The following is a 12,988-nucleotide window of genomic DNA, read 5'->3' on the forward strand; positions in this document are numbered from 1 at the left end:
CAACAGGCATGAATAACTTATGTAATGTGTTAAATAAGGTGGTGTAATCGACAATGCGTCAAACAGCGGTAAAAACCGGAATTAATTTATTGATGCGACTTTTACAATGTTTATTTTATTTAAATTCAATTACATACTTAAACAATGTAGAACACAAATTGCCTTTTTTCAGTTTCAAAGCCCTTCTGTTTTGTAGTACTTGGACATATTAAATAGGGTGGTGTGTAAGACTACTTCAATACTGCTAAACTTCTTTAGGATTTTGGAAACTTCTTTCGGAAACTAAATGATCTTTAAAATCATTATTTCATTTAAGTTGAAGTATATACCTGAACGCTACATGGGGTAACATTCAACAGTACTTTGTCGTGTTCCATGAACGTGTTCTATGAACTCTGGTTTAGAATGCATTTATTGTTTCATTCTGAATTCATGACTAAAACCCACTGAACAACTACCGATGTAACATGGCAATTGTGTGCGAAATCGTCAGACCGTCAGGGTTTTTTTTCTTAAGAAATGGGCAAATTCTCGATCAAAGTACATTGATGCGCAGATGTTTTTTTTTAGTACATTATGGCACCACCAAGTACTTGAATGAGAATAGTTGTGTTTTAGGCTGTGAAGTGCATGGTCATGCACTCCACAGCCCAAAACAAAACAGCGTTATAATTGTTTCAGACAGGGACAAAGAGATGAACCAATATGCCTGGTGTTGGCTTAATGGTTGGGGTGGTGGCTTGGGATCCGAGGATCCTGACTTCAAATCCCACTCGGCTGTTGAATTAATACCAGGTGGGGTTGACTCTGCCTGTCATCCTTCTGAGGTCGGCAAAATGAGTGCTAGCTTGCTGGTATCCTGTGTCGGAGTGGCGACCCATCCAGGATTGTGCCCAATCGCCAAGGAGACTGCTTAGGCAGCACAAACGCTCTGCATAGAGTATGATCCCAATGGATGGATATGAACCAATGGTTTATTGAAATCGATTGGAGTATTGCCTTCATTATTACACTGCACAAAGGTTGAGCAAACCAGAATCCAGTGGTGGGATATGTTCTACCACTTCAAACGTAACTGGAACTACCCGTGTTCATGTTTTTGGCCCTGACTGCTTAAAGGATGTTGAAGTCTCATTCCAGAACCAGCCAAGTCATTGCGAAATGTCACTTTAACTTGTATTTTTGAGGGGAAGGTCTGCTGTGCTACTTTGGACATGGGAGTCATTGTTACTGAAGTGTATCCCAGGAAGTTATATTTCTTTCCCCAGAATCAAATTACCGTTTGAAATTGGCAAATGTAGCTACAGCTCCTTAACTTGTAAAGGGTTGTGTCAAGCTCGGCCTTGGAAGAAAAGAAATTGATGTACATTTATGGGTGGCAGAATTGCGTGATCCATGTTTAATTGCTTTAGATTCTTTGGCAGAATATAATTACCACTTGCAAATTGAAACGTCCTGTCTGTGAATCGGGTCAAATTGGATGCCCTTCAAGAATCTGTAGGAAATAGAGGAGACTCTCATTATTGTGGCACCTCGCAATTCTGAGATGACAATCATAGCACATTGGGTTGAAAGGTCATTAGGATGTCTCATTTGGGTTTAGTGGAGCCGTTGGTGGAGCGAGCCGTGGATAGTTTAGATTGTGGTTTCAAAGAAGGAATAAGTTATGGAGACATCCCATAATGAAAAGATATTTCAGAGTAAATGTAGAGTTAATAATAACTTGCATTCATGGATGATTTGGATCAGAATGAATGAGTGAATGAATCCCACCATGTATATTGCAACCAAAATAGTGTGCCCTTATAGTTGGGAGAGATTGGGTTGCAACATTATGGAACGTACATTTTGTTTGTCAAGTATGACCGTATTTATTGCACACCGCTCCTTCCCAATTCCATATCCTGGTGATGCATGAAGTCATCGCCAGCCACCAAAGGAAGGGAGTACTCAGTTTTCACTCCATTTATTCTCTTTCTTGTTACCCTCACCAAAGGAGAGGGTATTGCTTTTGGGTCCGTTTGTTTGTCTGTCTGTTTTGTTTGTTTGTTTGGCCACACAGAACTTTCGTGTTTTTCTCCGCAACCACTTGTCGGATTGAGATGAAATTTTCACCATCGGAGCGAATACTCGTGTGGAATCATTACTCATCATTATGACATCATAGGTCACGTGGTGTGGCAGCTATGATGGAAAAAAAAAACAGAATAAACTAAATAAATAAATAAATAAATAAAAACCTCCATCTCTGAAACCACACCAAGGAAAACATTGAGATTTGGCACATAGCAAGTACTCATTGGGGATTAAGTGTGACGTTTTGATGATGTCATAGGTGCCTTCGTTATGACGTGATAATTGCATATGTAGAACGCCACATCTGATCAGTATGAAAATTTTTGAGGGTCATCTAGGGATAAAATGGTCCACAGAAAAAATTGATGATGTCATCAGTCACGTGATTCAGTAGCCATATTGATTTTTTTTTTTTTTAAAACCTTCAAAAATCTTCTTCTCCGAAGTGGCTGAACAGATCGAGGTGAAATTTTACACGTAGGACTGCCAATCCATGAGGAACAAAATTTTCACACATATAGGTCATCATAGGTCACATGGTTTGGCAGCCTTATTGGATTTACCATACAACCTTTTTGACTCCGCCCCATCCCGCTCCCTCCACAGATCTCATCATGTGTCTATTCCCCACTGTTTTCTGCTTCCCTCTCCCGTCCCTTCTGTCTCCTGCTCCCCTTGTTATATGTTTGTTCACTCTTATATGAGCCTTAACATTAAAAAAAATATATATATATATATTAAACTGATAAAAATCTTCTCCAGAACAGCTGGATAGATTGAGGGGAAACTTCACACAAATGTTCCCCAAGCTTTGGGTGTACAAGTATGTTCAGGAATAGTTGATAGGTCATCACACTACTTTAGTTTGGCAGCCACATTGGATTGAAGAAAAATATTAAATAATGTTTTCTCTGGAACGCTTAATCAATCGACGTGAAACTTCACAATTATGATCGAGTAGTGATGAGCAATACATGTGTTAAATTTCAACTTGATCACACACATGGTCATGCAGCCAGAATTATTTAATTTTTGATGTGGGTTGTTTTTGTTTTGTTTTGGTTTTTTTTATTTGAAAAAAGAAAATCTTATTTGGCTGTGCCTGGATGGGTTTGAGGGTAGAGGAGTAGCAGCTGAAATGTGAATCGTATCCTGATTCCTCCTGATGACTTCATCTTTGCCTTTTGCTTGTTCGCGTTACTTTTGATGACTCCAATGCAGGACTGTACCTATTTGGTCTTCCACTTGATTTGAATTGAATTAATTTTAATCCCATTCTAAATTCAATTGAATAATAATGAAAAATGTCATGGGTCAGGGTCAGGTGTCAAATCAAAGCGGGACATTTTGGTACCCGGTCATCACTGCCAGCAGTTACAAAGCGGCAGTTCTAATTATGTCTCTTATTAATTACGTAAAACACACCAGCACTCAAACTCCACACAAAATACACCACAGAAAAAAAGTTCTGGTGAGGGTTTGCAATCTCTGATTGCTCTTTTTCTTGTTTGTTTTTTTGTTTTCTTGTTTGTTTGTCCGGGCGATATCTCGGCCATCCTTTGAGCTAGGAATCTAAAATTTGGGGACAAACGTGAAGATGCACTTTTACGAAAAAGTAGTTTTTATTTTTTGATTAATCAATTAATTGAATGATTACTATATTATTCTTGATTTATTATTAACCTGGTTATTTTATTTTTCATCCTGGCAATATCTCAGGTACCTTTGAACTAGGAAGCTTATATTTGGATACAACAGTGAACAAGCGATTTGGCTATAAAAGGGTCTTTTTGATTTATTGATTAATCAATAAATTATTTAATTTTTCGATTAATTACTGAATTTTCAAAAAGTTACAGATTCAGTTGAAACATTTGTAGTTTAAACATACTACTAGCCAATTTGATTAAGAAATTAATTATTTTACGATTATTATTCATGTATTATTGATGCAATTAATCAATCAATTATTACACACTGCTCCCTCCTAATATCGACTCCATGTGCTGCAAGTCGGCATCACTGGGTGCTGAAGGCGCCCCAGTGATTTCACGTGCTGGAGGATTTGTTATTTATTTATTTGGCATGGGGGCAGTGTACTTTGAATGTACCGCTACTTGTTTTGTTTATTTACCTTACAATTATGTTGTGCTGTTTCACGATTGAAGTCATGTCTCACTCCATCTTTGTCCTCTTTTATTGGAATTGTGCCACAAACATTGGACGTAATATGTGAACCAGTAACTAAGGAATCCTGAATTATTTACTTATATTGGGAGTTTAGGTAACTGAACAGAGATGGGGAAATAGACCCACAACATATATTATTGGTGCCAAGTTGTAACATGACTTTAAAACCTGTGGTCTGCCAATGATGCCTCAGAATGCACATGTATACAGAGAAAAGCAAACAAGCGAGGCTGCTCGAAACGAATCAGGAAACAGGTAGAGGCAGATTGAGGAAAGAGCAGTCAGAGTTGCCGGATAGAGAGATAGAATGTTGCACTGGCCAGGGGGATCTACATGCCATTTGTGGTGAGCAGTCACTGCTGCAGAGTGATTCCTGATCCCCAAGCTTTACTTGGGCTGTGTCCTTGCCTCTGTGGTTTGAAGTATCCCAGTTCATGGTGTGGCTTTCCGGGTGGGTGCACACACCTGCCTCGCATTGCGTCATGTTGTACACATCCTGTCGGTGTTTCATCTCGAGGCTGGTACCTTGCAGAGTTCCTCCTTAGAGACCGCTGCCCACACTTTTATCCATTTTCAACATACACTCATCTTGAATCTCTGCAAAATATGAGAAATAAGTATCAAATCCTCACTCTGTTTTTTTTTTTAATGTTTTACATAATCTAAGACTTGTAGTGGAGCTGACCACCCACACACACACACACACACTCACACACACACACACACACACACACACACACACACACACACACACACACACACACACCACACACACACACACCAACTGTACAGTATTGGCTATTCCTAAAACATAATCTGTCTCTACGAATAAGTGTGTTTGTGTGTGTCAGTGTGTGTCAATGTATGTGTGTCTCCTCCATATCCCCAATAGCCATGAAACCCATCAGCCGGAAACTTTGCATGCATAATAAGGGGACTCCAAGGGAGTGCATGACTGAAAATTGGATGTTTGGATTAATTAAAACACTCCTTTTGAAGATAATTAACGGCCTTATTTAATTATATCATTTATCAGGCACTCCTCAGCCACCCCCCCCCCCCCTCTCTCTCTCTCTCTCTCTCTCTCTCTCTCTCTCTCTCTCTCTCTCTCTCTCTCTCTCTCTCTCTCTCTCTCTCTCTGGGGTCTTAAGGCATATCCTGGGTTACTTAACAGGGGTCTGAAGCTACCATGTTTTTTGACCTGCTCAACCATGCCTTGACTTGGAGCAGGCCACAACAATTTCTTAATGATAGTTTTTGTTTTTTTCCACTTTCCTCACTCATATTATAGAATGCCTGTTCATCATAGCGACGAATCGCTGGGTAAATTGCAATTCTTATAAACGCCTGGAGACACCAGCGTCGTGACTTTATTTAATTTCCACCTATGCCATAACCTCGAGAATCTCTTAAACTCAGAAGAGTTACAAAATTTAAGCTCCAGATTTGAACTTGGCAGCAGTTCCGATGCGAAAAAATGTGTTCATTTGTGCAATTCGGACATTACTTTGGCATTTCCGGATGTATGGGTTTAACGATGGCATTTGGTAATAGCATGCCAAGCCACGTGTTCCGTTTTTGTGCTTAAGCCACTTGCCAAGCGCCCTACAGTAGATAGCAGTCCAGTTCATATCCCGATCCAGATGTACAGTTGGCAGGTACGTATATAGCGCACACGGACCTGGTACATATGAATAAATTTGGATCTGTACGGACTCTCCACGGGTGTGTGGACATGCCATGCCTGTTACAGGCGCCATGGTGGCAAAGTTTCATCCCGTATCTCATGGAAGTTTTATCAGGTTTTTCTTTGTCCTCGCGACTGTTTCTAAAGCATTTGGTTATCGGGTGTGCTTTTATATGTTAAATGTTATCACAGGTTATATGTTTCTCTTTATTCGTGTCAAAGCAAAATATATTTGATAGCACCCGATTTCCGAGCCGTTTGCCATATTAATTACCGAGCAAAAAATTTTTCCACCTGTCACATGCAGCTGTTTATAACGATTAATGTTTGTGAACATCTTGAAACATCAAATGCAACATTGTTATTTGGTTAAAGCTACTCAAGGTTTTTGGGTTGTATACAGTATGTACTGTAGTAAATGGGAGTTTGACTTTGAGGATGTGGGTCCATCGATGTTGAGTAATCTGCTGATGTGGACCTGCGACCAGGGTTGTGGACCCGCTGTTTGGAGAGGTTCTGGGCTGAAAGGATTGAAACCTCGATGAAAAACGGTGCCCAGCTGATAATCCTGACAGTCGGGAAATCAGTAAATTGCTTATATGTTAAGGTTATAACTTCAAATATAATAGCTTTTGTAAGTACTTACCAATACATAATATATTTGTGTGTGTGTGTGTGTGTGTGTGTGTGTGTGTGTGTGTGTGTGTGTGTGTGTGTGTGTGTGTGTGTGTGTGTGTGTGTGTGTGTGTGTGTGTGTGTGTGTGTGTGTGTGTGTGTGTGTGTGTGTTGTGTTCATAAAACATGACATTTTCTCTCTGTGAACTTCTCTCCCTCTCTCTCTGTCTCCAGATGTGTCCGGGCGATGATTATGTGCGGACGGTGATTTATCTCGAGACGTGTCTGGTGGGTTTTGTCTCCAGATTTATCTGGGAAGTGTTTGTCTCCAGGTGGTGTTTATCTTCAGACATGTCCGGATGGTGTTTATGTCCGGACGGTGTTTATGTCCAGACGGAAGTTTGTCTCCAGACGTTACCTTGACGGCTTGGCTCCAGATGTGTCTGGCGGGTTTTGTCTCCGGACATGTCCGGGCGGTGTTTGTCTCTGGACGTGTCCAGGTGGTGTTTCTCTCCGGATGTGTCCGGGCGGCGTTTGTCTCCGGACGTGTCCAGGTGGTGTTTGTCTCCGGACGTGTCCAGGTGGTGTTTGTCTCTGGACGTGTCCAGGTGGTGTTTGTCTCCGGACGTGTCCAGGTGGTGTTTGTCTCTGGACATGTCCAGGCGGGTTTTGTCTCCGGACATGTCCGGGCAGTGTTTGTCTCCGGACGTGTCCAGGTGGTGTTTGTCTCCAGGCGGTATTTATAGTACGGCCGGTAGAAAATGGATTTCAGACGTTATTTTGTTTCCATCTTCACTGTTATTCTAAGCAGAATCATTTTGATGAGACGGTATGAATTGTAATTAACGCTCCATCACACGTCTGCCTTCCCTTCCTCTCACTTCACGCTGTCTTCCTTTCCCCACCCCTCCTCGCTCCCCCTCCCTCCTCGCTCCCCCTCCCTCCTCGCTCCCACACCCCTCCTCTCTCTTTTCCCCTCCACTGCCCACTGCCTCACTTTCCCTCATCTCTCTTTCTCTTTCTCTTTTTCTCTTTATCTTTTTCTCTTTCTCTTTTTCTCTTTCTCTTTTTCTCTTTCTCTTTCTCTTTCTCTCTCTTTCTCTCCCCCCCCCCCACTTCGTATTCCTGTCAGTGAAGTGACGGGTGGTATTTGCTGGTATCATTTAAAGGATTGCTGTAAATGGTGTTAATTTTACAAAATCCTATATTCAACTTCATTTGAATTGTAAACCTGAAACATAGTTCCATTCCCTAAAGTAAGAACCTTAACCTGAAAGCAATTGAATGGTTTCCCGACCGCACAGATCATCAGATAGGCACCGTTCTTCCACGAGGTTTCGATCCCTTCAATCCAGAACCTCTCCAACCATCGGATCCACAACCTCGGTCACGGATGCACATCAGTAGATCCACAACCTCAATTACATCCTGGCAGTCAGTCAACCCATCAGGGCAACATCACTAATCAGACTCGACTCGCTGGAGAATTTAATGTACAGTATTATCACATAGTTACAACTCCCATTACACATTCCATTACATGATAATACATTAAACAATGCACATCTTAACCTTAAATATAACACATCCACCAACCAGCATGGCCACCACTCACCTCTGGATCAAACTGCTATTCAATTTTTTTTTTGCATGCTTCCTTGTCTCCTACCAACCACTGAAATAGGATATATATCATATATATATATATATATATATATATATATATATATATATATATATATATATATATATATCATATTTTTACTATTCATATTGTATTTCACTAATTCTATTTGGTGTCACTTTATGATCTTAAAGAAAACTTTTTTTAATCTGCTAACTGTAGCTCCGTGTGTTTGCGTACGTCTGACTAGCTGTTTTAATCTATTGATAAGTTCAGTGCTGTGTGTGGTTTCTCTCATGGTCCTACTTATTTCACCTGAAAAACTACCATGGAATAGCTTCTTAGGAATATTGCTCTCTAATAAAGGCATTGGTGATGCACACTCGCACACACCGATACAACACAGGACTGTTAGACGACACAAACACAGTCACTGAGTTTGGGGGAAGTGCCATCACTTCCCGAGGAACTTTGGGTACCAGCGATGTCACAACAATGGCGCCACATTTATCACCACACTCAGCGGGGCATTCCCCAAAGGAGGAATTTTCTCTTCCCCATCGATACCAACCTATGGGGCTTGTCCATGCTCTTAACCTTTGAAATGCTGACTTCACACTTTGGAACCTCTTCTTCAGTCCCTTTTTCTCTTCCTAGACCTTTCAGTTCTTCGTGGTGTTGTGAAAGAAAGTCAACTCAACACAAATGTGCTGCAGCAAAGCACTTTTAATGTAGAATATAGAACTGGATTTGCACCTGAAGGCTAGTGTCATTCTGCATTGGCGGACATGGAGAACAAATGATGGGATCAACAGAACGTTGATTAGAGTATGTACACCACCAGGTGTAACAAGGACAATCTGATGTTTTGAACATTAACTCTCCATTGCAGCAACAGAGGAAGAGCTATATGACAAGGGTTCAGAGACTACCAAAGAGTACAGGGAATGATGGACATGCATAAATGTGAAAATGGCGAATCGCAAAAAGAAACAACAGCCTGAAGAGGAAAAGAAGAGGAAATAACGAGCGTGTGTAGAAGATGTTGTGGATGTGCATGGGTGAGCACATTTGAAAGGCTGAAGTGAGAAAGATGTGACAACGGACTCAAGGAGACAATTCCACAATCGGAGAACAAGGGAACGAATGAATGCAGGTGAGTAACCAGCCTGTACTTTAAGAGGATGAGCAGGTGAGGGTTGCTTGAGGAACACGTTCAACATTGGATGGCTTGGAGAGGATAAAGGTGAAGGAGAGAGCAGGAGGAGCAAGTCCAGATATAAGCCTGTATAAAATAGAGACCACCATCTTGCTGCCAGTGAGAGAGTGATAATCATGGGAATCTGCCTCCTGTTTTGAGATTCCAATGGTGCAGAAGTTGTTGTTTTCGACTGACTCGAGAGGAATAAAGTGGGAAGCAGGAACACGATCCCACAGAGTGGAGCCATACTCTATGGAGCTCTTTATGAAAGCCTTTTGCACACCAGTGCAGCTTAGCAATTCCCTAACCTGTCAGTTAGTGTGGCCCCAGTTTCATTGCTCTGCAGTTGTCGATGTGTAAAACAGGTAAAAACATAGCTTTCATAACAGCAAAGGTCTAACTGCTTGGCTGCTACTGAAAGAGGATCTCAGCAAGATGGTTATTATAACCACAGAAACTTGGCTCACTTTTGGCTTGCTACATTGTTTAGCACTTCTTCATCATCTGATTTCAGGTTCTCAAGAATATATGCAACTGTCACTTGAAGTTCCAGCTAGAGAAATTCCATCCAAGCACTCAAATGAATATGATGGTCTGTCAAGTTAAATAATCTCTGAATTTTAGAATTTTATTTGAAATTATGCTCACACTGGAAGCTTGATAATGAGAGCTGGAGCCACAGCTTTGTTACCTATCATGTCACCAGGTCACGTAATACGTTCATTAACTTTTGGACCAAGTCAGACAATTAATTATGTATTTGTATCTATGCACGTCTTGGATACTATTTGAAAATTAAATTGTGACTTCATTATATAATAAACTGCCAACTCTACATTCTTGGAAAAAATCCCAAAACAGTTCTTAAATCCTTTAAGGAGGAATTATAAATCAATCAATTTATTTATTACGTATTGCACTGCTCGACAAATCCTATTAACTGATTTGCAAAAATCTCTGGTACATTTGACCACTTGGAAGTTTTGACCAAAATTAAGCTTTATAACAGTGAAAAAAAAAAAAACCATCTTGCCAAAATGTGAACATGAGTGACTTATTTATTCGATTAAAGTTACTCAAAAAATAAGGGTTTCGTCGACCTTGATGCTTGACCTTTTTGTGACCTTGACCTTTGACCTTGACCTTTATATTTTCGTTCGGTTAATGGTATCTCTCCAGGACCGTTGTACATGAAATATCAAGAGATTTTGATGAGAACCAAGGAAATAAAATTTTCATGAAAAATCCGTTTTTTCGTCTTGACGTCATCAAATGACGTCATAGCGTCATACTTTTGACAGATCTGGAAAGCACTTATCAAGCACTTTCATATGAGGTATTACTCGATATGGCATCTAAGATTTCAAAATTTGACCTTGGGGTCAAAAACTTTCGACCTCCAGCGCTAACCATGAAGGTCAAGGCCGATCGCCACCAACAATTAATGAGCTGAGCGCCAGACCATGAACTATATTCCCATGAAGTTTGAAGACGATCTGATCAAAATTACTCAAAAAATAAGGGTTTCGTCGACTCCCCTGATTTGCGACAAAGTGACCCTGACCTTTGACCTTGACCTTGAAAATTTTATGCGCTGAAAGGGACCTCTATAGGACTCTGATATGCGAAGTTACAAAAAATTCCAATGATAACTGTGCTCTGCAGAGTGATCGATACGTGATTACAGACAAACAAAAAATAAAAATAAAAAAAAACATACAAGCTGACTAACATATCTTGCAAAAACGAAAAAATGTAAAGATGGAAGGACGGAGGGAAAAGGGGAAAGAAGAGGGATGTTATAGCATGTGGTGGTGGGTGTGGTGGTAAAGGGCACTTTTCCATGTGTAACTAGAGAGTTCAAAGAAAATCTTATGCCACACTTGAGATAAAAATTATGAGGAAAAATTTAATACAACAAGAACATGGGCAGGGTCTATGTGCGGCAAATTTGATTGGTCGTGATGACGTAAAATGCCATAATATTTTTTCCAATTAGTGCTAACCAGAAGGGTTTCGAAAGTGGCAAAAAGGTCATTTGTAGTCGACAATGTTCAAGTATATAATTCAATTGAAACAAAATGGAGACTTTAAAGTTCGTACAAAAAAAAAGAATTCCGGAAGTTTACAGCACCTGATTTAACATGTTACATTAGTTCTTCGTGCCTGCTGTTTGTATCCTTTATGACGTCCTTAAAAACAGCAAGTTTCTTGTTTGGAATGATTTTCAATTTTGTTTGACTGCCAGACTGCCATCATGTGTGATTGTGACAAATCGAGAGCCAAAGTACTGTTATCCTACAGGTTCGTTTTCCGATTCGTGTTCAAAAATGTAACATTCGATTGAAATTAAGTTGTTCCTCGATCATAAATTGACGTTTGTGGACGGACGGACGGACGGACGGACAGACAGAAGTGAACCAATTGCTTAACCCCGCTTTTCACTTCACGTGCACCAGGAAATGAAGATGATCTTTAGCTTTAGCACCCCCTGCTGTTGATCATCAAACCATCAACAACGAACTTATTTGTATCTTTACACCACTGTTTCTTATAATTAATACTAATATCAATGAAGTTTAATGGTTGCTGATTCTAAAATACCAGTGTTTATTTATTCCATTGATTTATTTCCACAATAATTGTTTCAAGCACCAAGTTTGCCGAGCTTTTAATCACCTTTGGTGGTTAATTTGTCAGATGTGCAGTTATTTATCATTTAATCCAGGTTCTTTTCACTAAATTTCCCCAAATTTATCTCACTCAACCCAAGGCGGAGATGTGGCAGTTTAAAATATTTTTTGGTGATGGCGTTACTTGGTGAAGAATACTGAATATATTGTTGAGGGCTGGTGATGTTCTACGAGTTTAATAGTTCATGTTGTTACGAACTTGTGAGATTTAGAGGAATTTTTCAGGCTGAGAAAAAATGCTTTATTAGCTCACCTGGAACGTAGTTCCGCGGAGCTTATGAGATGGCGCGTCGTTCGTCCGTCCACAAATACTTGCAACTTCTTCTCTGAAACTACACATAGGATTTCGATGAAACTTTACCACAACGTTCAACACCGTGCATGTACCAAAGTTTGTTCATGGCATTAAAAAAACACGTCCTAAGGGGTTTTTGGGGGTTGTCCCCCAAAATATGTATTTGTTTTCTTTTCAGAAATGATAATGGCAATTCTGATGAAACTTGACCACAACCTTCATCACCTGTAATGTACCAAAGTTTGACCACAACTTTAAAATTTGGGGTCTGAGTGGGTCTACGGAGGGAGTTTATGGGGGGGTTGCCTTCCCCCCCCCAAAAAGAGATATTTGCTTTCTTCTCTGAAACTACACACACGATTCTGATGACACTTGACCACAACTTTCATCACCCATGATGTGCCAAAGATTGTTCACGCTTTAAAAAAAAATCTATAGGTATAAACTTTCTTCTGCCTTACATATTTTGTTGGCTATCCATGCTTACCTGTGGTTCCCTGGTTATCTTATCCAGCCACTACCAGGTGAGCGCCCAGGGGTATTGCCCCTTTGTTGTTTTTTTAGTTATTAAGAATGAAGATACCGGCATCATCAATTAACATCATAT

General features: G+C 40.2%; 1 protein-coding gene across 7 annotated transcripts in view; it reads left to right on the top strand.

Moving 5' to 3' along the window:
- RGS3 (regulator of G protein signaling 3) overlaps positions 1-12,988 on the top strand; it is a 276,636-nt gene that overhangs the window by 85,367 nt on the left and 178,281 nt on the right. The gene's annotated exons all lie outside the window — the stretch shown is intronic.

The sequence above is a fragment of the Eptatretus burgeri genome, chromosome 14 (assembly GCF_056783735.1).
Source record: "Eptatretus burgeri isolate ZD-2024b chromosome 14, Ebu_testis_v1, whole genome shotgun sequence".
NCBI lineage: Eukaryota > Metazoa > Chordata > Myxini > Myxiniformes > Myxinidae > Eptatretus > Eptatretus burgeri.